Consider the following 23,794-nt stretch of genomic DNA (forward strand, 5'->3'; position numbering starts at 1 on the left):
AGGGACTATGTATGCTATCATGAGCTCCTTGGAGAAAAGGAGGGCTAAAAATCTAAAATTAAAGCATGAGTATTTTAAGAAACTAGTTGTTCTCATGCAAATCATGCTTATTCTCACTGCATTGCATGATCACTTACACATAGGGTTGCCAGGTCCCTCATAGCAGCTGGCTGGAGATATGGGGGGATTTACTGGGAGAAAAAGGAAGGCCCAGGTCACATTGCCAGTATAGCACTGTAAGTGATTATGCTGCAGTACTATACTATGATAGTTGGGGGGAAAACTCTATGGTAAAAACAGCTGGTACCATAGAGTTTTTGCCCAAATACCAGAGCAAACACCAGCTATGTGACCTGGGTCTTCCTCTTTCTCCTGGTAAGTCTCCTCAGCAGCCAGCTGATTGGTGGGGTGCAGTGGGGGACCCCCATCTCCACCAAGGGGGCTAGCCACCCTATTTATACAGCTATGCTGAAACACAAAAGCCATGGAAATGCTAGTGTTCAGAATGACATCTGCAGTCATAGGAACTCTATCCCATATTTTGGGAAGAACAAGAAATTTTGTTTGAAAGAGGCAAGATTCTCATCAAGGTCTTAAAATATATTTAATATTAACTGTTAAAAATAATATATTTTAAGAATATTTGTTGTACTCACTGCTTTTATATGCTTTGTGATAACTGTTAACCATGATAACAACACAGGCCAAAAAGCAATTTTCTTTTCAATCAATAGAGCTCCATGCACACTTATGTAATACACAAGCCCATTTCATTGCTTACTATCTCTTATTGAGTACTCATTGAGTACTGAGTATTCATTGAGTACTAAGGGCCAAAACAAACATGATGCCAGGGGATTTATATATGGAGCTGCCTGGCATTTTTAAAACTGCAGCCACGGAAGACCTTAATTTGGATCTGAATTTCAGCTTTCCCAGCTGAGAAGTTTTGCCAACTGAAACCACCTCCTGTGGCTGTTATGCTCTGTATAGGAAATAAGATACACAAAGAGACACTACCACTTTCCCCCCTTCCCAGAACTAACAGGCTCATAGCAGGCATGGGTAAGGCTTCAATCTACAAGAAGGAGAGTTAAACCCCTTGCTTTTCTACAATGCACCCCTGATCAGAAATGGCTAAAACTATGTGCAGGTGGACAGATTCATACATGGATCTCCTACTATCTCATTAAATTTAACAACTTAATGGAGCCCAAAACTCAGAAAATATAGCGCCTCTGCTCCTTTTCTCTAAATGGTGCCTCTGGCAGCAATCAGACAGGGCCAAAGTACATATGATGTGGTCCTTGTGTCCACCATGGGGAAACCACTGCCATTTAAAAGTGATTTTAAAGTGCTGCAAGAGCCTGATTCTGACGGCCTGAAGCATGGTGGGTGAGGAACTCTTGTTTCTGCCAGGCATCTTTTCAACTTCTGAAACAGCCAGGGGAAGGTACACTTTACAGCACTTGAAAAGTCACATGGGGGAAACAAGAGTTCCTCAGTCCACCACGCTGCAGGCCCAGTCAGGATCAGGCCCCCATGGTGCTTTCAAATTGCTTTTAAATGATGGCATTCCATAGTGGTGATAATGATTCTGTCACATCTAGTTTGGCCCCCCATTTATAATGAATGCTTTTTCCTTCCAGTTGTATTCTCATATGTGTCTATACATAGAGAAATAATCAGGGTTTGCATTAGGGCTGCCAAGCCCCCGGTCCAAGCAAGAAACCCCCCGCCCTGGAGGTTCTCAACCTGCCAGCCCACATTGGGCTGGCAGGGAGAACCTCCCCCTGTGTCGCTGGTGCGATGATGTCACCTGGAAGTGACATCATCAAAATGGTGGCGTGCACACAGGCTATGGTTTTCCCAGCTGCTCTAGCCATTTGGGAGGTAAAACTCTATGGTACAATACATACCATAGAGTTTAAACCTCCCAAATGAGTTTAAACCTCCCAAATGCTGCGCGAAATGCTTGAAGAGGACTTGGCAACCCTAGTTTGCATGTATGAATATACCTTAGAAATGTGAGATGAAATGAAGCTATGTCTGTCAGTGAATTGTTCAATTGCACCTACAGCACATGCAACTGGGTAAATTTTTTTGAAGGCAATGAGTTAATAACAAAAGAAATAATGTTGGGAAAATATCACCATCATCATTTGGTTATGAATTTTGAAGGACATGGGGGCAGGACCAGATCTACATGTTTTTTGAGGGGGGGGCAAAATTTTAAAAAATGACACCCCCTTATTGCCCATTCTATCTTATGGGCCCATAGAATACAATTGACTCCATATCCAATTTGGTGGGGGGCCCCCCGCTGTTGGCTCCCGAGACAAGCAGCCCCCTCTGCCCCCCCTAGATCCGACCCTGCTGGGGGGCAGAGTTAGGGGGGTTTACTGTGTAAAACCAATAATACTAAATATTGTTTCTGCTGTAAAATTATTTTTATGCAAAACTGGTGGGGAGGGGAACCCTGAGTCAAAATTCATTGAACTTTCATGGCTAGAAGCATAAGAGGTCAGTATGATCTTGAAGATAGCTTGTTGGATAATGTTTAAAGGAAATTGTCCTTGTACTTATGGAACATATCTGTAAGATTTTTGAAAATGAAAAATGGTCCAACAAACTGAAACTGGGATTGCCAGATGTGACTTGCTTATGATTCTAGTTATACTTACAACTTGTTTTAGGTTGATTCCCTTTGGAATGATTTTGTTCCTCTTCTCCCCCCCTCCCTCCGCCCCCTGTTTATTTTGTTCTTTCAGTTTTACTGAAAATCTATTACCAGTCTTCCTTACACAGTTTCTTTTAATGGTAACTGGATGTGTCAGTGATGGATCTTCTTCTTTCTATTTTGAAATGTAAATTATTTGAGAGATGAAAATATGCCCAGCTAGCCTGGGAATTTAAAAAAGAAACTCCTGCTTTGCGAAACATGTGTTCGACAGATGGTGTTAAAACGTGCAAGACTTACCTTATGTTGCAGGATTGCTTTTTATGCCTAATTCATAAAGAAGCTGCAGACTGGTGAGCAGATGAGAGTACGCATATAATATATTACATGATTTATCTCCCTAAAGATGCTAATAATATACCATACTCCAATTTTGTATGGAAGTAGAATGGCTGAGGACCAAAACTCCTTGCAAACACTTTTGGATTCCATTTCACCACCTGCAGGATTAATATAACAGCTAGATGCCATGCTAAACCTTTGGTTTGGCCAGGGGAGAATAGGAAAAAGGACCATGACTGTTCCATGACAGCAGGGAGAAATTCCTAGTGACTTCCTGACTGTGCAGATGACCCAATGACAAAGGCCCCTGTGCTTCTGAATGAGTCGTGGTGCTAACCTCACATCTTTCTTTCAGTTACACAAGGCATAATTCTGCCACATCTTTACATACACTGCAGTCACAATAATTATTCACTCCTAGTATAGAGGTATGGCTGACATGCCTTTTGCCAGCAGCCCTAGTTGCCTACAACAGCTTCAAGAGATGGAGGGAGAACTTTCTTCTTTAATGTCCGCTTCCTATTTTCCCCAAAAATGATGTAGGATCACTCTAGGAAAGAGTGGGAAGAGTTTCCAGTAGTTCCTAGAGTTACCCTCATCACTTCCAGTGGTTTGCCTGAAGTGAGGCAGGGCATAGATGCTGTCACCCTGTCTCCCCCTCATCTTCAACCCTCCCGCAGGTTGACAGGCATAGCCTGGAGAATCAGACTGATTTCTCACTAGGCTTGTTCTGGTCTTGGAGCCCTTTCTCCCCTGGCAACTTGCCCTGCCCCTTTCCCACAGCCAGCAGAATCCAGTTTTCGGAGGATCTTGCTTGCTGCAGGAAAGTTGCAACCCCACAGCAGCTTATGTAAAATCAGACAGAAGCACTTGTGTGTGGCGGGGGGGGGGGGGGAGGGCTCCGAGACCAGAACAAGCCTAATGAGAAATTGGCCTCTATGTAGAGCTGGAGCAGAATTACCTTAACTTAGAGAATGCTGGTCAAGAGACAAGCTCAGAAGAACAGTAACTCACAGAGCATTGAACAGGAGACAAGCTCAGAAGAACAGTAACTCACAGAGCATTGAATTTGTCAGTGTATGGGCTATTTTTACTCTTGTATATTATCCAAATAAACCTTTTAGGCTGAAAGAATGGCATGCACCTTTGTTTTTAATGTAATAAAGAGATGCCCTAGCAAATCAAGGTGCCTGTCCTCCTTTTGCCCAGTCCTTACTCATGGAGCAGACTGGGACACTAGAGTGCCTGAGATAATGGGGGAAGGCACAACAGGTTTGATATAGTGCTGAATGAGAGAAGAAACTGAAACCCTGTTTACAAGTTACATACCACCTGTATAGTGTATACTTCATTTTTCTTTATGTATGTTGGTGTTACTTTTTAAGGCCCTATGCAGCCAGGAACCAGCATAGCAGCTACAGGACCATCTTTCCCCTAAGTGCTCCAAAGAGCCTTGTGGTCTTCTGAGCCTCACCATTTAGTAGTCCCCAGCCCAAAAGACATCTGCCTTACCTCAAGCAAGGCAAAGGTTTTTTCAGCCCTAGCCTCTACCTGGTAGAATCATAGAGTTGGAAGGGACCTCCAGGGTCATCTAGTCCAACCCCCTGCACAATGCAGGAAATCCACAAATACCTACCCCAAATTCACAGGATCTTCATCACTTTCAGATGGCCATCTAACCTCTGTTTAAAAACCTCCACAGTAGAAGAGCCCACCACCGCACAAGGAAGCCTGTTCCACTCAAGAATAGCTCTAACGGTCAGGAAGTTCTTCCTAATGTTGAGCCGGAAACTCTTTTAATTTCAACCTGTTGGTTCTGGTCCCACCTTCCGGGGCCACAGAAAACAATTCCACACCATCCTCTATATGACAGCCCTTCAAGTACTTAAAGATGGTGATCATATAACCTCTCAGCTGCCTCCTCTCCAAGCTAAACATGCCCAGCTCCTTCAATCTTTCCTCATAGGACTTGGTCTCTAGACCCCTCACCAGACTCGCTTCTGGTTGAGATCAGGGCCCTGCAGGATCTATTACAATTCCACACAGCCTGCTTGATGGAGCAGTTCCACCAGGCTTTTAGCTGAGGTGGTGGACATCCAAAGAACACCAGCTTTCCCTGCTCAGTGGAATCAGTCTGTCAATCTGCCTCATCTGCATCAGGGCACTGCCAATACCAGCTTGGCACCAGAACCAGCTGACTCCATTTTCTTTTGAGAGAAATGTGCTCTCCTTGACTTTGCTGCAGCAGGCACTGCAGTAAGAATGGTTAAGCTGTCATCAGATATTTTAACTGGTCTATTTGGATTAATTGGTTGTTGTTTTTTATGAATTATTATTTATTGTTTTATCATATGTTGTGAGCTGCCCTGAGCCCACTTGCAGGGTAGGGTGGGATGCAAATTGAATAAAATAAATAAATAATGCTCATGTTACGTTCAACAAATGAAAGTGAGGTTGAAGCGCCACATTTGTCCAAGTACTGGTCCCCAGTTTCTTTGGTAAAATGAACACACGTTGGCTTTTTCTTACAAACAGAGGTATGTATATACATGCAGGATGCACATATTTCCACTATTACTTGTGAACAGGCTTAGAGAGAGTAGTTGACAGGAAAAGGTGAAATGAGTTCCAGTCCAAGAGACAAACACTCCAATTTTCTCTGTGTACTTGGGTTCAAAATGTATTAGCTTAATATACATCAGCAAATTCGGAATGTACAATTCTGGCTTTGAGGCTTATTTCACCGCTGACCTCCCAGTTCAGGAGTATGAGCCACTTCAGAAGGCACCACCAACAAGCATATTAGGAAGAGCATCTTATACCACAACATAACCTGTTGACTCCCTCCTTTAAAGAACTGGGGGGTGGTATTACTAGCAGCCTGCAGGTTATGACCACATTTTTCTTTGTGCTAGAAGATTCCAAATAGCCCCTTTGAAAGTCAAAGGTGTCTACCAAGTTGCTAAGTGATTACAGCTTAAAATGGAACATCTGTTTTCATAGCTAAAAACAATCCTTTCCTCCCCTGTCCCTAAAGCCCTTTTCATCCTTTGTTTCACATGTAGCTTCTGCTTTGGAGAAATTACCCCTGCACTTTTTGTGTCGCCTTAGAGAGAACAAGAAGCTGACAACTTAAAAGAAACAGTCTGTCCAATAGCAGTACTTTATAAAAGTAATAAAATATACATAGGAGTAGCATAGTTTTTTCTTCATAAGTACTTCATAAAGGAAAAGGTTCACCAGGACATTTTTACTGCTGAGCAGGGATTTTAAGAAAAGATTCACCAGGACATTTTTACCTCTTTGCTATGTATATATAAGGTAAAGGTAGTCCCCTGTGCAAGCACCAGTCGTTTCCGACTCTGGGGTGATGTTGCTCTCACAACGTTTTCACAGCAGACTTTTTACAGGGTGGTTTGCCATTTCCTTCCCCAGTCATCTACACTTTCCCCCCAGCAAGCTGGGTACTCATTTTACTGACCTCGGAAGGATGGAAGGCTGAGTCAACCTGGAGCTGGCTACCTAAACCAGCATCCGCTGGGATCAAACTCAGGTCGTGAGCAGAGGGCTCCGTCTGCAGTACTGCAGCTTAACCACTCTGCGCCACGGGGCTCTTATATATATATATATATATATATATATATATATATATATATATATATATTCCTTTCTGTAATGCCAGAGTAAGGTCTTCTGAGAATTTCAGCTATTACAACAATAGCTTAGTTCTGTTGCTCTGTTTCACAAAACCTCAGGAGGCTCTTCTCTGATAATATTATGCACACCCTAAACTAATTACAGAGAGATTAACAATTAAATATATGTCAAGGAAATTTCATGGACACTGTATACAAATATAAAACTGAGCCACTGTCTGCTGCAGTGATATAGCTGCATTTTCAGTTTACTGCTCAAGTGCAATTTTGAAAAGCATATCCATGTAGGTTTTGCACAGCATAATGCCTCGAAAATAGGGAAGTATTGTGTCCCATTTGTCTATAAATCCTGTATCTCTTTTTCAGATACCTCCTGGTATTCTGAGAATTTCAGGGCCAGACTTGCTATATCAGCAGGAGATTTGTGATTTTTTAAAAAATAGGTAATTACGTGTATAGGATATAGGGGTGCATTCCTAAGTAAAGTTTCTCTTTCTAAGTCTGCTGATGGGCTCAGAAGAATATAACTCTGCTCAGGACTGTGCTGTTAGATCCAGATCGTGTCACTGGAGTGAGCAACATTTCAAAATTAACCTGTGAACCAAATGTATTGGGCACCAGACTGAGACAGGAGAGGCCAATATTAAAATCCCTGTTCAGCAGTGAAGTTCACTAAATGCCCCTCAGCTGTAGTCTCTCTGACGGCAAACAGGCTTGTTGTGAAGGTAAAATGGAAAGTGGGAGGACAGTGTGTCTTTAGAGGAAAGGTGCAGGGAAATGTCATGGTTTACTCTTGCTTCCTTCCTTCCCCAGAATATGCATAATCCTAAAGTTAAAAGTATATAGTAAAAATAAAATAAAAATACATTTTATGTTTCTTCTGTTACATGTAAGTATAATAATATGCAAGAGCCCTCTAAGCTCCAGGAGGATTGCCTACATCAAGGGGTGTGGCCTAATATGCAGAGGCACTCCTGCTAGAAAAAGAGCCCTGATATGCATATTGCTATAATAAAAATGGAACCATGGTAAACATGACTGCCTGGTTCCTTTAGTGTAAGGTGCTTTCCAGTGCTGGATTACCCACTAAACAAACCAAGTATGAGCTTAAAGCATCAGCAAAGCAAGGGCATCCCCTCCCCAATTTTTAAAAGAATCTGCTATTTAAAAATAAAAAATAAAAATGAGGAAAACCAGAATTTTATTGGACTTCTTTACACTCCACTATATTTGGGCAATGATTGTGTGCTGAAATTTCTTTCTAATACTTGCTGGGAGACATGGGGAGTGACAACAAGTGCAATTCTGGAGTCCTACTGAAAGACTGTGGACACATTTGTAAGTTGCGTTAGTAAGTATAGCTGCAGAGTGCAGACAAATCCCATAAGTGAGAAACTATACAAAAGACAGAAAACGTAAAAAAGAGGCAAGAACTAGAGTTTCTATTCATGTTGGCCATGTGGAATGAAATTTTATAAAAAGAACTGGATTTGACAGCATGTGCAGACACTACTTACACACTTTGATGAATGGTTTAAAAAGATTTTAACACATATTAAAAGATATCTTGCCTGATACTAACTGCAAAGAAACCCGGTCCCACAAGCAAATCGGGAAATAGCATTGAATCTTCGAAACAACTTTTGCTTTTCTACTTCACAATGCTATAATTTATACACTTGAAACTCATGAAAAGGAAAGGTGAAATATACAAAGAAGTAGCAAGTCCAGTTTCTTTTCTAAATGATAAGCACTTATCTGATTCACTAGGTTCCAAATGCTATTTGAGTCATACTGTGTTGATTTGAGCATGAATCTTTGTGGAGAACTACAATAGCTGCACTGTCATATATGCACAAAGTTTAATGAAAGAGGAAATATGAAATTCAGTGACATTGATTTTCATGACATCATAGTGATAAATGGAGTAACATTTGTAGTTCCAAATGTAAAGATCGCACTATGTATTTTTCTAATGTTGATTATTGCTAATCGCTCTGCAGAATAGGGTTGCCAAGTCAAATTTAAGAAATATCTGGGGACTTTGGGGGTGGAGCCAGGAGACTTTGGGGGTGGAGCCAGGAGACATTAGGGGTGGAGCCAAGATCAAGGCTGTGACAAGCATAATTGAACTCCAAAGGGAGTTCTGGCCATCACATTTCAAGGGACTGCACACCTTTTCAATGCCTTCCTTCCATAGGAAATAATGAAGGATAGGGGCACCTTCTTTTGAGGCTCTTGGAATTGGACCCCCTGGTCCAATCTTTTTGAAACTTGGGGTTATTTTGGGGAGAGGTACTAGATGCTATATAGAAAATTTGGTGCCTCTACCTCAAAAAACAGCCCCCCTAGAGCCCCAGATACCCGTGGATCAATTCTCCATGATTTTCTATGGGAATAAATCTCCCTAGGGAATAACAGAGTTCCCAGCAGACATTACCCTCCCCTCACCCCGCTTTCTGACGATCCTGAAGCGGGGAGAGGGCCTCTAAACCGGGAGATCCCCTGCCCCACCTGGGGACTGGCAACCCTACTGCAGAACTCTACGTTTCTCAGGTGAAAATATTTTTTTCATACCTGAGGACAGCAATGTGTTGGGACAGACTGGATTCACTTTCCTTACTCTGTAAGGAAGTAGACATGCTTTATCGAATCTGCTTTGATGAATTTACCAAGAATTTTGCAGTCAGAAAATCCTGAAAGAAGCTATTTTAATTTCAGCATGCATGTAAGTTTTGTGTAGTTCTTTTAAAATAAAAAAATGGTTTAGTATTGTTTTTATTTTGAATTGCATGGGGTGCACCATACTATTTTCAGGCTTAGGGCCTGTAAAGGTCTTCATCTGGCCCTAGTGTTTTCCAATGACACAAGGGTAACTTGCACAATGAAAGTGCCTTGACTGGAGGAACATGTGGATGGAGAACAGAACAAAATGGTAGGACCCAGCCCAATGTGTCTAGATGTTTAACCACAATATTTGGTAGTCTAATAAGCTATTACACATCCCCCATCTGTTCTGCATCTCCAAGCTGGTAACCTTTGCTAGCCAGTAGTAATGTTGGTATATTATCATGATACAGTGTAGAAGATATGACATTTCTACCCTTTCATACAGTACAGAAACTAGAGCAATGATTCCCAAAAGACAGACTGGTATTCCTCTGTAGGTCCCATGAGCCCTGTTTGTGAGTCACTAGGATCCTGGCAGTTAATGGTGTTGTTGACAAAATAATGCAGGGGTCTGAAAATAGGGTTTCCATGTGCTATAATAACAGCCCTTCCTGCAACCCTGTAAAAGCTGTAATCTTAAATTATGGTGGGCTGTACCGTATGTATGCCTAGTATGACATCCAAGGTCTTTCATGCTAGAAATCTCTTTTCCACATTTAGTTATTAGGGTGGTCTGATGTGACAATAACATATTGCTGCTAACTCCTCACTCTGTTTTTTAACTCATTTTCATTACCTGGGTATGAGAAAATACAGAAGAGTGACTTAATATGCTAAAATATCACTCGAGAGGGTGAGGGGAGAAATTGTCATACATTACATTCCTGAATCATGTAGAAAAGTAGGATATGATGGATGTCTTAACTAGAGGGCCCAATCTAAATTTTTAAAACAATCTGAATGTAATTATATGGAGCGTGCTTCAGACTTCAGGAAGCCATCTGAAAAGTGATACAAAGAAGTTATTTTCTGATTTCTAAATTTAGCAGGGCAAAGCATGGTTTCAATAGCCTGTCTCACCCCCTCACTATCAGGTATGCTAATTTCCCGCTTAATGCAATCTCTGCCAACTGTCTGATTTACACAGGGATTTGCAGTTTGGCTTCCTGGAGGAGGCAGGGAAGATTCACCCCGAGCAATCTTTCCGCTCCACAAATGGAAATTACTCACCCATTCCTGTGGGAGGAACTCAGTCCTTTGTCCAGAATCTCAAACTCCTGCTGTTGAAACCAAGGTCACTTTACACACATTCTCTGAACATTAGCAGGGTATGAACCTTTCCACATGAAATGCAAGCTACAATATGGAAACAGTCTATAACTGTCACTGGAGAAAGCTAACACACACTGTTTCCCTCAGGCTTTATGCAGCAACAAAAATTACCTTGGCTGGACACTGAAGTATCTGTGGGATTTACAGCCCTTATGCCACAACATTCAAACTGAAAATGTAGTTAACTGGCCTTGGGAATGTGACAAGCCTTCAGCTGACAATATGGCCAGGCCTGCAGTATTACAATGGCATCCTAAACTATTCCCAATTCCAGTTGGGAAATTCCTGGAGATTTGAGCGTGGAGCTTGGGGAGGGCAGGATTTGAGGAGGGGAAGGTGCTCAGCAGGGATATGATACCACAAAATCCACCTTCCAAAGGAGTTGTTTTCTTCAGGGAAACTGAGCCCTGTCATCTGGGGGATTAGTTGTACTTGTGGGAGAATCCCAGGCCTCACCCCAGGCCTCAACTATTTGCCTGTCTTTCTTGTAATAAATGCATGTTGTTTGTTGTTGTTGTTGTAATTTGGGTCATAAGAACCCTTTGGGTTTATGTTATTAGTCTTACCTGGAGGTAGCAACCCTATGACCTAAGCAGAGGATCTTGGCTGTCCTCAGTGACTAACTAAATTGTGGAATTTACTGCCAATAGTGATAATCATTAGCAAAAAAGGCTTTAAAGGAGGTTTAGACAGATTCATAGATAGGTCCATGAATGGCTACAAGCCATGACAGGTTAAGGGAACCTCCCCATACAAAGACAGTCAACCTCTGAACCCCAATGTTAGGTGGCAACAACAGAGGGAAGGTTTTAATCTCTATGTCCTCCAGGGCAACTGGTTTGCCACTTTGTGAGACAGGATGCTGGACTATATGGACCACTAGTCTGATTCAGCTGGGCTCTTCTTATGCTCTTGTGTAAAGTAACACCTTCCTAAACCCACTGACTCCTGTGTATTTATAATGACATATCTCTGCTTATGAATGCACTGTTAGTGAATCAAGTTTCAGGAGTGAATCAGTTTCAGGAGTTTGGTCAGTAATGGGCTTCCTGATGAGTAGCAGCCAAGCCCATGCTGACAACTCTCTGGACCTGAGAATGTGTTAACTGCCCACACTTTATAAAAGGACCAAACTTGAAAATTGCTAAATTATTATTTGAATCAGTTGCTATGGTAAAGAATGTCATTTGGTAGAAGATGCCTTCTACCCACTTCTTTAAAGTTTACAGAGGTGCATCGATCAATACCCCATTCCACTTTTCCCATAACTTTGCTCCTTCCTTTCTAACTCCAAGGCTTCTCTTTGCTCCATGACCCAATATAATCTGAATCCATTCTGAACAGATTTCTGATAAATTTGTTTGTTTTACCCGTTCTGCACCCAGAGAGGGGTTCCTTTCTCTACCATAAATTCCATGACTCAGATGAAGTAACTGTGGAATGCAAACAGAGTGCAATACAACGCAGCCTTTAGTTTTTACTCAGCATATAAAAATGCCAACCACAAATGGGAAAATAATGAGTAAATTACAGCAGTTGGTCAACAGAAGAAATAAAAGTAGAATAAAAACATATTTTAATCAGTGGTTCAGTTTTTAAAAGGAAGAAACCTCATAGGTGTGTTCTATCGACAAATTTCAATTCCTGTCCCTGGGATAACCAGCAAACCTAGTCTCCCCTTTCCTTGAATCAAGTTGCTAGCCACTCAAGGCTGTCCTCTCACATAGCAAGAATTATCCTCTTTTTTTCCCCCTCAAGGAAAGGAATATCCCCTTATAAAAGTTCCCTTCTACCTTTATCCCTTTATCTGACAACTCCATTTTTACAGTAAAAATAAGTAATTTTAAATTATAATAGTTATTTGTGCTACTAAGAGCTTCTGAGGTCCTTCACTGTGCACATGGTGTTCTGCTGCCTCTTAGGAAGTTCCTTTTAGAGAACAAAAGTGGAGGACAATCAAAAGATGTATTTTTAGGGTAACTGAATTTCCAGCCAAAATCTAAACTGCAAAGGTATATTAAGGTAATCTTAAAACATTGACTACAAAGTTAATAATTTTCCAACAGAGCTATGAAATTTACAAAGTGAGGAGCAATTTTGCAGTAGTTCCATTGCTACGTACATATTTGTGATGCACCAGCATTTATGCAATTCCTCTGTGCTGCTCCCACATGGGCCTTGGATCACATATTATTTCTGTATCATTGCTCAGACCACAGAGGAATATTCAGCGTAAAAAAGGTAGGAAACACTGAGCAGCCAGTCTTGCCTTTTAGTAAGGTGTTGCAAAAGCTTGTTTGGAGTACATTCTTTCCTCACAATTATATTCTACAAGTCTAGTTGATATGGCTGGAAAGATGAAATGAACAGAAAATTATAACTGCTATCACAATATTGATCCACAAAATCAAAATGCAAACCAGCTTGCTGTAAAATTTGTATTAGGGATCACAGCAACTATAAGTCAAGTCTAGCCCCAGCAATTACCAACCATGAGATGAAAAGTGACCAGGAAAGAAGGACACTGCTGGATTAAACCCTGTGGAGGCACCTAGGCAGTTGTAATCTTTGGGGGGGGGGGCCTCGCAAATTAGAGTCTGAGCGCCTGCCTCTACTGCAGCCTGCAGGCACCTTCTTAAAAGCCCCTTTGACTAAGCTGTGGAGGAGAGGCAGACAGAGGCAAACTTGGTGACAACACCAGAAGCAGCCGCACCAGGCAAATTGGGCAAAGGGCAGCTAAGTTGCTGGCTGCACATGCAGGCTGAGAGGGCTGCAAGCAGGGAGGAAACCAGGGGAGAAAGCCGGCCTGGGGTCCCTAAAGACATGGGGGCCCAAAGGCCAGTTCCTACTTGGCCTAATTGTTAATCCAGCTCTGAAGAAGGAGCATCTGTAGCACTGGGACTTGCCAGCTAGCCAATCAGAAGGGTTCAGATTGAAGTCTGACTTTGCTCTCCCTGCCCCTTCTCAAACTGGTTTCCAGTCTGAGAAGCACACATTGTAGAAGCAGACCTATACATAAGACAAACACATATTGCATACAAGAAGCACACATATACAGAAATCTGAATGAGCAACAAAGGATCATAAAGCCGTGGGTAAAGGGTTGTTCCATCTGGCTTAAATCCTTGGTACTGTGGCCATAAAGTACATGCAAGGACCAAGCACTCAACAAAAATTCTATATCCCGCCAAAGCAGGCTGCCTTCCTGCTCTGTTGACCACAAGCCCTTTCATATCCCAAGGATTGTTGCTGTTATTTACTTGCATGGCAAGCAGGGCTTAAAGGTCTTGATTGGGCTCATTGGGTTGGTCCTTCTGAATGCCTGGAATGAAAATACAGTTTCTACTTCACAGACTTTAATGTTTAGGCTCAGCGATCCCAAGTATTTAATTTCAAACTGAGAACATCCATGGTCTTGCATGCTGTAGTTGTAAGCAAAGAAAATGTGATCAAAGTGGGAAAACAAATGACAGCCACCCACTCAACACAAAAAAGGGACTGTTAATACTCCTTTTTTTTTCCTTCAGTTTTCATTACCTTTTCACCATCTTTAAATCATGCTATACTGAGTTCTTACTTATAGTTGTATATTCCCAAGGCTGATTTTGCCATACTTAACTTGGATTATAAGTGAATTCAATGGATTTAGAAGGGTAGACCTCTTCTTAGGAAAACATATTTAGGCAACATGGTTTTTTCTAAGGCTACCCAGTAAAGTAATAGCTGAGATGAAATTTGAACGAGGGTATTCTGGGGTCAAAGCTTAGTCACTTAGGCATTCTGAAACACTGAACTTAAGATGTTCTTAACATTGCTTGTGACAATATCCTGAACAAACCTACTATTTATTACTTGTGACAATATCCTAAAAATTTCTACCATTTATATGTAAATATAGCCCTTTTCTGTTATTTCACTTTACCATAGACATGGGAAGAATGCACTGCCTGAAACCCATCTGGTATGCATGATCACCAGGGCTTTTTTTTTTTTTGGGGGGGGGGGGGAAATGCAGCAGAACAGAGTTCCAGAACCTCTTTATGGGAACAAAATTCTCAAAAGCTATTTAGAAGTTCATGAGGAGCGCCTGTGTGTTTCTCCTTCATTTCCCTCTTGAGAGTTCCAGCACCTCTTTTTCCAGAAAAAAAAAAGCCCTGATGATCACTATCTTGGAAAAACTGTATTATTTTCAGTTTGTCAAGAATGCTGAAACTGAGAAAACACTTGTTGCCCCTTTCAGACAAATACTGACTGTACATATTGGAAGGATGGCAAGTAGTGCATTCTCTTCATATGCATGGTAAAGCATAACAACCGAAAGGGATATAGGTGATCTACAACAAGATCAGATCAGCAATGAGAACTTTATCCAAAGGGCTGAAACAATCTTTCCGTTTTACCAACCCCCAGAATGGTCTTTTATTTCTCACTTAACTCTCACTTTGGCAATCAGCATGTTAATGTTTGGTCAGCAAAATTTACTCTAAAAGTAAATAATTGGGGTTATTGGTTTAAGTAATTCCTGATGAAATTTATGCTGCTTAATGGGCTGTTAAGAAATGCGATAATGACTAATATGTTTGCTGTGACTCTTTAGAAATTATCTGGCTAAATACAATAACATGATTTGGTTTATTTAAGCTCTTGGTGGCATATAAGTAAAAAGCAACTTAGTGGCCAGCATCGATCTTTCAAGCCTAGCTCTCATTTATTACAAAATGAAGAAAATGCTGAGTGAGCAGAAAGGGGGGGAGGAAATGGGAACATCTGAAGCCCTCAGGCACAGACCACACAGTGAGAAGGAGGAACAGCAGATGGTCTTTGCTGGAAATGCTATATTAATATGTTGGAATTAATAAACTAACTTGGTGCTTTTATAAACAAACTTCTCAATGGCAAACTTGAACAGAAGATTGTGTAGTCAAAGACAGCAGCGATATGGAGGATTAATTCTCTGCCAATATGATTTGCTGAAGCCCAATGTTTGTATGATATCTTTGATGACAATGTACCACTTGTAGCACAGTGGTGATATGAGAAGCAATGCATTCGTGTTCATTGGAAATATGTGAGATATCAAAGAACTTTCATCCCTGTCCCATTTCTCCACTTGCAGATAGCTTAAGAAGCAGGAAATCTGGATGCCAGAAGGGGTTACCAGCAGGTAAGGGATAAAGCTCAGGTAACTGAGAGCACCCAACCCAGCAGGACTGATCAGGATGAGGGGGGAGAGTGGTGGCATATAAGCACATGAAATTTCCTTATATTGAATCAGACTCTTGGTCCATCAAAGTCAGTGTTAGTCCATCACTCAGAATGGCAGGAGCTCTCCAAGGTCTCGGGCAGAGAGGTCTTTCATATGACCTACTGCCAGATCTTTTAACTTGAGATTGAACCCGGGACCTTCTGCATGCCAAGCAGATGCTCTACCACTGAGCCACAGCTCCTCTCTTAATACATAGATGAGGGCAAAACAACAAATCCAAATGAAAGCAGGATCAGTGCTGCAGCAGGTAGCAGTCAAGACAGCAGAACTGGTTATAAGTAGATGAGGTCACAGGTAGAAACAGATAAATAACCGCCCAACAATAAAGCAGAAGTTTGACAGTGCCACTACAAGTACCAATGTGCCAGGAAAAAACTGTCTTTGGTTCCATTTTTCCCCCTGAGATATTGCTGCATATTTAAAAACCAAGGGGAGACTGCTGGTCACTCAATTGGGTAATTGTGTGAATCTCCAGTCTGGGTGCCTTATTTGTCTGGCAATTCCATGGGGTGGGTTGAGGAGGATGGGTTAGGATACTGGGGAAAGGAATGAGACAGGATCAGGAGGGTGTCCTGCTTCTGTGCAGGGGGACTGATTACATTGACATTTGAGGAGTCTGGACGACTGGGTACAGAAACTAGGAGAATGTTTGGCTTGGGGAAAGTTGCTTTCTTTCCAGCTCTACCTCCATCCATCCTCCCCATCTCCCTCCCTTCCTTCTGGGCCATAGCCAGGATTAGCAAATTTGGGGGGCCCTCAATTTTTGGGGGAGCCCACAGTGGAAGGGGAAGGAGGCAGCAGCGGCAGCTCTCAAGCAGCTGCTCTCTCGGCAGCTCTTCCCTCTGCTGCCCCTCCTCCATGATTCATATCACATGGGAAGGGTGGTGGAGTGCCACCAGAGTTCCATGCTATTTAAAGGGCCCACTGATTGGTGGGCCCTTTAGATAGTGTGAGATGCCAGTGATTACTCCACCACCCCTCCCGTTTGAAAGCAGTGGCCGTTGCTGCTGCCTTCTTTCTCTTCCTTCCCCACGATTGAAATCACACAGGAACGGCATTGCTAGCATCCTGCACTATTTAAAGTGACCACCGATCAGCTGATCAACAGGCCATTAAAATAGTGTGAGAGGCTGGAGGCTGCTCCACCTCCTTTCCCCCGTGATTTCAATCGCAGGGAAGGAGAGTGAGGAAGGCCGCAGCAAGCTAGGAAAGGACCAGGCAGCCAGGAGCAGCGAGACAGGGGGCAGGGCCCCCACATGCCCCCTTGTGACGACGAGCCGCTTGCCTTGCAGCTCTCAAACATCTGACATTTATTCTATGTGGCTCTTACATGAAACAAGTTTGGCTACCCCTAACTAATAGCTCATTGTAAAGGCCACTTTGTTATTTGATAAATGATGTAATTTTTAAAATATCATTAAAAACTGGATTTATAACAAATACCATACCCAGTCTTTCTCCCCAGTGGGACCCAAAGCTACATTGTTCTGCTGTCCTCCATTTTCTCCTCACAACAGCCTTGTGACATAGGTCTGGCTGACAGTGTTTCACTCAGCAGCCTTCCATGGTGGGCTGGTGATTTGATTATTAGAGATATACGACAGGTTGCTTAAAAGCTGTCTTACTACATGTTGCCTGTCATGAAGATTAACTGGTTCAAGGTGTTCCATTGCCCTTATTCTTGGCAGTGTAACTTCCATCATTATTCTGGGATTGGTGGCCAGTTTTCAAACATGTAGCATTATTTTCTGTGCTATGCCTGCTACAGATGCCCTTAGCTTCAGTTGCAAATAGCACAGTGTGGTGGTGGTTTGTCTCACCTGTGCCAGGATTTTCCAATGCCTTTCAGTTTTGGCCTTGGAACTCCCACAATCATTCTGAAGTTGGTGGCCAATTTTGAGTCTCCTAGGTTTATTCTCTGATGAGTTATGCCTGCCAGTGTGGTGTAGTGGTTAAAGTGTCAGGTTTAGATAGATCCCCACTCTACCATGGAAGCTTTTGGGTGACATCTCAGCCTAACCTACCTCCAGGGTTATTGTGAGGATAAAATGGAGAATGATGTAAGCTGCTTTGGGTTCCCATCCCACTGGGGAGAAAGCCAGGTTATAAATAAAGCAAATGAATAAATATTCATACATGGACAGAGAAACCAATTCTTTTATGACTACAGATTCATGCTAACAGCAAGCCAAGTGATTTGTTCTTTTTGTGATATTTGTTTGGTGGGAAATGGAATATTTGGGGGGCCCTGATGGCTCTTGGCAACCCTGGTTCTGTTCCCAAGAATCATCTGCCATCACCTACTTTCTTCAAGTTCTTCCTCTAGAAGGAAAAAAAACTCTCCATGAGAGCTTCAGACATCTGTTGAGGTTCAGCACTCCCAGCCTTAACAAGAGATAAACATGGATTCCAATAACAATTAAAGCGCATGTTTCCCATCTTAGTCACATCATTGCCCTAAGTTTACAATTCTTTCAAGAGCTTACTAATGAAGTGATAGTGGCTACTCCCCAAACAAATTACAGTCTTTACCAGACAATTTACAATTCCTCAAGTGGAACTGTGTGTAAGATTATACACAAAAAGATTTTTATTACAGTACATACTTGCAACTTGTATGCAAATGTAAAATGTCCCCTTATTTTTTTTATGGTACACCTAAGAAAAACCCTGTCGTTCCTTTTGGGTAAATACAATAACTTGGATTTTGCTGAGGGGGCTGTTTTCCCTCAGGAAGATGCTGGAGCCCAAAGGTTAGAAGGCCACGTCTTGTGGCCATTTACTTTTGTTACTGAAGTTGTCAAGGTGTTTGCTTGCAGCTGGTTTTCAGGAAACAGAAGTCATCAGTGTGGACAAAATGAGTCTGTTCTTTTGCCACATGTCTGGATTGTTGCCTGGAAATAAAAAACTCAAATTTCCTCTCAGTGAAATACACTGTGCAAGGTGTTTACTGAATGTGCTGGGGAAATGGAGCATTGGGGTAATCATACTTAACATTTATATAGCATATCTCAAGTGTGTACGTACCTTATTTTGGTAATACTTAAAGCAGCCCTGTAAAAAAAAATCCCTATGTACTGCAGGTGCTGTGATATGATAGCTATCCAAAGGCTAAGCAGCTCATTACAGTGGGAACATTCAAAGACATGGTTGCTGTGAGGCAAAGCACCCTAATTTCCCCTCAAGGGTTAACATGAAAACTAGAAGGCCTTGTTTTGCTCACAGGTGTTCATGATTTCAGTGTTCCTGCAACCTCCATTATTATCTCTTTCGGGGCCAGATTCAAGGTTTTGGTTATGACCGTTAAGGCCTTGAGCAGTCTGGGACCAACATATCTATGGGACCATCTCCTCCACTATATCCCTGAAAGGGCATCACGCTGCACTCGTTGAAATCTGCTGATGATCCCTAGACCAAAAGAGGTCCAGCTGTCCTCAACAAGGACAAAAGGGAAAAAGTCCTGGCCCCGACTTGGTAGAATGCTCTGCCAGAAGACATCAGTGCCCTGAAGGTCTTTACAGTTTTGCAGGGCCTGTAAGGCAGAGATGTTCCACCAAGCCTTTGCATAAGGACAGTGATGGTTGCCATGCTGGCACTTTTTTCTCTCCACCCCCTCTTGGGGGGATCCTCCCACCTTGATGTGATGTAATGATTGAATAAGAGCACTTTAAAGACACCATCAGGGTTTGTAATCTTTTTAATGCAACTGATTTTATATATATATATATGTATTTTTATTAATGTTGTACATCGCCCAGAGCCTGGCACTAGCCAGGATAGGGTGATTCATCAAATACAATAAACAACAACAATAAAACAATAATAATAATACATTTGTACAAAGCTCAGGGCGCTCAAGTTTCTGTGAAATTGTGGAAATGTTAACTAGAAATATAGTCCAGTTGTCAAAAGTTAAACCAGAAAGGTACTTGAAACCTTCAGGGTAAGTGAAGCAGTTTCCCTTTAGGGAAAGTGTAGCCAGTCACCTCAAAGTGTTCTGTGTGCAGTTTTAAATGTCTGTTTCCATCTGCTAAAGCCCAAACATCTATGTACATATTAATCCCCTCCCTGCCAGTTTGTTTTAATAAACCAACCATTGTTTAAACCTTCCCTTTGCCTACTGTGCCATTTTCAAGGGGGTGAATTTTTAAAACCAAAATAGTGACAGGGTGATTAATTTTAGTGGAGTGATGGTTAAATCAGTCATGCCTGTCTCATAATTGGTGACTGCAGTTGGGATTCAGAATCCCCCCTTGTCACAAATACATTCATGTCCCAGCTAGACAAGCACCAAGAAGAATTTATAGCTTTATGATTCCCTGTGACAGAATATTTAATGAAATATAAGGTTATTCCTAAAAACCAGCATTATAATGACTTGCTTTACTTTTGAATTTGCATATAGTATGAAGGTTATTTTTAATACTTATTTTTTATTTAATAGACTCATTGTCATATTGTGATTGTAATGCTTCTTTATACTGAGATAGAGACTCTGGTCTGCTTTTAATTATGTTAAAAAGATACATTGTTCTTCAAAGACATATGATTGTATCAAAAACCTGAAAAATATTTTGTTTAAAAAAGAAAGCAAGAAAGAAACTGTGCTCAGTTGTATAATTGGATGGAAGTGGGGATTAAGAGCAGTTGCCAATATCCTCTTGAAATTTTCTGAGAAGAAAATGCTTGATTGAACCTGAGAGACCGCCTTATGCTGTAGGGTATAGGCCACAGAGAGTTATGCTAACACCATGCTAGTATGCTTAGGATATGTTATGCTTCATCATGGTAGAATGTACATATAGAATGGTTTTATGCTACAAGAGATTTGCCATCTAATGCCAAGATATGCAATGTATTATATAGAAAAGCTAGCATTCTTGTTTTCCTCTTGCTGAACCAGAGACTGTACTGCATAGTCAATTCTTTTATTAATTTTATAAATCTTTATACATTTTTACAAAGTCTGGTTTTCTTGTGTGCACCCAACCTTGAAGACCCACAGGTCTAGAGTGAGTTTGGTGTAGTGGTTGTGCTCGGACTTTTATCTGGGAGAACCGAATTAAATTCCCCATTTCTCCACAGGCACCTGCTGATGTGACCTAGAGTCAGTCACAGGTTCTCACAGAGCTGTTCCTCTCAAAAGCAGTTTCCGTCAGAGCTCTCTCAGTTCCACCTACCTCACAGGGTGTCTGTTTAGGGAGGGGAAGGGAAAGGAGATTGTCATTGCACCATGTGGCAGAAGATCCCAGAAAGGACCAAAGACCCCACCACCATCACTGGCTGCAAGGTAGGACCTGGCAGCCCTATCTCTATATAATATCAGCTTTGTGTGAGTAACAAAAGTTGTTCTTTGCAAAGAGGTTTCAGGCAGCAGACATGAAGCTGAATAAAGAAAGTTACTCAAGACGCCTTCATTAGCTCTGAAAGGCCACTGTTTTAATAAAGCCAGTCTTTGTTCATCAAAACTTTGGATTTGATAGCCTTTATCAGGGGACTGAAGATCAGTGGACATTGCTTTCATAAAGATCCTCGATGCCACCCCATATAGCAGCAATGGCACATTCAGCGGGTATTTCAACATCTTACTTAGGATAAGTATGGAAGACCCATTCCATTATGCTGCATGGAATCTATGTTCCTACTGAAGTGATAAGGGGATCAATGGATCTTTATTAAGACTAGAAACAACAAGAGAATTAAAACTGGTAGGGTGGATCCATCCTTGCTCATGCTAATTTATTTTGCCTCACGGTCTTCTCTGGTCCCTTGCTTTTTCTCAACCTAACCTACTACACAAGGTTGTTATAAGGATCAAATAGGAGGACGCCATTAAGCCATACTGAGTTCTTTGGGGGGAAGCGTAGGATTGAAACCAAATAGTCAACCAGGGTGGAGGGGGGAGATTCCTTGTTCATACTCTAGAATACAATTAAAATAAGAAAGCATTTATGAGTATATAGACAGTTAATGCATTAAACTCATAGCAAAGTCTTACAAAAATACTAAGATATTCATGGTATCAACACAGTCCCATGTTATTGTCTTTATACTGAAGAAACAGCATTTGATCACTGACATAAGCAACCACATTCAGATGTAGAAGCGTCCCTATATAGGACAAATTATCTTCCTTTCTCATTCTATGTTGTCCCGGGAACTTAATGGTTTGGGAACAGCATTGGAATATTTCTTTAAGAATCCAGAGATCTTTTGACAACAGAGTGGTTCTTTTGTTTGGCTCAAATATAACAGTATTTGCTTTATATAAAAAAAGATGAATTACATTTTCCAGCTATATATGATTTATTACTTCCTTCCCTTACTTGGAAAATGAAGCTGTTAAAGTAAGAGTGTAATAATTTTAATACTTTCAAGACTGTCAGAACTAACAACGATGGTGGTCCAGTATGTCTTGTTGGGTTCAATCTGGATTCATTGCAGTATTTCAGAGTCTTGAGCTTTTTTGTTGTTCAGTCGCACAGTTGAGTGCAACTCTTTGCGACCCCATGGACAAAGTCACGCCAGGCCCTCCTGTCTTCCACCATCTTCTGAAGTCTGCTCAAATTCACATTTGTTACATCAGTAACACTGTCCAGCTATCTCATCTTTTGCCGTCCCCTTCTTCTTTTGCCTTCTGTCTTTCCTAGCATCAGGATCTTCTCCAAGGAGCGCTCCCTTCTCATTTGGTGGCCAAAGTATTTGAGCTTCAGCTTCAGCATCTGACCTTCCAGGGAACAGTCTGGGTTGATTTTCCTTAGGACTGACTGATTTGATCTTCTTGCAGTCCAAGGGACTCTCAAGAGTCTTCTCCAGCACCATATCTCAAAAGCATCTATTATTCTGCGCTCGGCCTTCCTTATGGTCCAGCTCTCACAGCCATTCATTAATACTGGGAATACCATCGCTTTGACTATACGGACTTTTGTTGGCAGGGTGATGTCTCTACTTGTTATTATACTGCTCAGGTTCGCCATAGCTGTCCTCCCAAGGAGAAAACGTCTTTTAATTTCATGGCTACAGTCACCATCTGCAGTGATCTTGGATCCCAGAAATGTGAAGTCTGTCGCTACTTCCATGTCTTCCCCTTCTATTTGCCAAGGTGTGATGGGGCCAGATGCCATGATCTTAGTTTTTTTGATGTTGAGTTTCAAGCCTACTTTTGTGCTCTCCTCTTTCATCCTTTCACTTTTGTGCTCTCCTCTTTCACTCTCAACAAGAAGTTCTTTAGGTCCTCCTCACTTTCTGTCATTAGAGTAGTGTCATCTGCATATCTGAGGTTGTTGATGTTTTTCCCAGCAATCTTAATTCCAGCTTCTGCTTCATCCAGGCCAGCATTCCGCATGATGTACTCTGCATATGAATTAAATAAGCAGGGTGACAATATACATCCCCGTCGAACTTCTTTTCCTATTCTAAACCAATCAGTTGTTCCATATCCCATTCTGACAGTTGCTTCTTGACACTTATACAGGTTTCTCAGGAGACATGTGAGGTGGTCTGGTACTCCCATCTCTTTAAGGACTTGTCACAGTTTGTTGTGATCCACACAATCAAAGACTTTAGCATAGTCAATGAGCTTTAGAACACCCCAATAAAGCCCAAAGATGAAACAGCTCTAGCTTTTCTTATGTTGCCATGTTTATTTTCTTGTTCATTTTATTACACATGTATCTTGCTCTTTCTTCAGGGAGCTCAGGACAAAATCCATAGATTTATCCATTTTATTCTCACCACCAGGCGTCATTTTGTAGAAAAGTAGGTGGTGGAGCTCATTAGCATAACTCGTTATCATATGCCACCCCATCCCCAGCCAAGAGCAACCTGACGCAAGAAAGTAGAGTCCCG

This window comes from Heteronotia binoei, chromosome 1 (assembly GCF_032191835.1).
Source record: "Heteronotia binoei isolate CCM8104 ecotype False Entrance Well chromosome 1, APGP_CSIRO_Hbin_v1, whole genome shotgun sequence".
NCBI lineage: Eukaryota > Metazoa > Chordata > Lepidosauria > Squamata > Gekkonidae > Heteronotia > Heteronotia binoei.